The sequence below is a fragment of the Oncorhynchus mykiss genome, chromosome 8, assembly GCF_013265735.2.
Source record: "Oncorhynchus mykiss isolate Arlee chromosome 8, USDA_OmykA_1.1, whole genome shotgun sequence".
NCBI lineage: Eukaryota > Metazoa > Chordata > Actinopteri > Salmoniformes > Salmonidae > Oncorhynchus > Oncorhynchus mykiss.
Window position 1 is genome coordinate 7622329 of NC_048572.1, and position 1472 is coordinate 7623800.

Sequence of the window (1472 nt, forward strand, 5' to 3'; positions counted from 1 at the left end):
GGAGCAGGAGAGGCGAAATCGAGGGGGATATGGAGAGGGAGAGGAAGGGGGAGAGTTAGAGGGAGAGGGTTGATTGAGGGGTGGATGGAGGGAGGGGGGAGGGAGGGAGAGTTAGAGGGACAGGGAGGGGTGGATGGAGGGGGAGAGGGGAAGGCGAGAGGGAGAGGGAGGGTTAGAGCGAGGGGGTGGATGGAGGGGAGGAGGGAGAGTTAGAGGGAGGGGGTGGATGGAGGGCGGGGGGAGAGGGAGGGGAGAGTTAGAGGGAGAGGGAGGGGTGGATGGAGGGGGAGAGGGGAGAGGGAGGGGTGGATGGAGGGAGAGGGGAGGGAGAGTTAGAGGGACAGGGAGGGGTGGATGGAGGGGGAGAGGGGAAGGGGAGAGGGAGAGGGAGAGGGATAGGTGTTTGCTGAAACACACTCAATACTAAATAGAAAAATGTGTGTGTGTTAAAACCCGTGGCAGCCTGGCGATTTAGTTATTCATACAACCCTCCCAAACCTCTAACTGTGGTCTCCTAAATATGTCCTTCAGACTGACGTATGGAACTGTTTATCTGAACCCCAAGGTCCAACCCACCTGAATAAAAATCTGCATGGAGAAAAATGGGTTTGGCCTGGATGTGTTGGTGTCCAAGCTTCAGAGAAGGAGGTTGTGTAGTCTTTTTAGCTACAGGCCTTCTAAAGAGGACCAGCTAATCACTATATATACAAATGGCATAAAAATGACAGAAAAACATAACTTAGTTCATGCGTTTTTAGGGTCGCTACATATCCTTTAAATCCTAGGTTCCTGCCCAGCCTGGTCTCATAGACTAGACTTGACATAGTAAACGCAAATCCAAGATACTCAAATTAGTATCACATGTTACATTTGGCATGGTTACATTAGACAGAAGGTTACTTAAAGTAAAAATGAATGGGAGGTTGGTCGGGATGGATGGAGGTTGGTCGGGATGGATGGAGGTTGGTCGGGATGGATGGAGGTTGGTCGGGATGGATGGAGAATGGTCTGGACGGATGTTGGTCGGGATGGATGGAGGATGGTCGGGATGGATGGAGGATGGTCGGGATGGATGGAGGATGGTCGGGATGGATGGAGGTTAGTCGGGATGGATGGAGGATGGTCGGGATGGATGGAGGATGGTCGGGATGGATGGAGGATGGTCGGGATGGATGGAGAATGGTCTGGACGGATGTTGGTCGGGATGGATGGAGGATGGTCGGGATGGATGGAGGTTGGTCGGGATGGATGGAGGTTGGTCGGGATGGATGGAGGATGGTCGGGATGGATGGAGGATGGTCGGGATGGATGGAGGATGGTCGGGATGGATGGAGGATGGTCGGGATGGATGGAGGTTGGTCGGGATGGATGGAGGTTGGTCGGGATGGATGGAGGATGGTCGGGATGGATGGAGGTTGGTCGGGATGGATGGAGGTTGGTCGGGATGGATGGAGGATGGTCGGGATGGATGG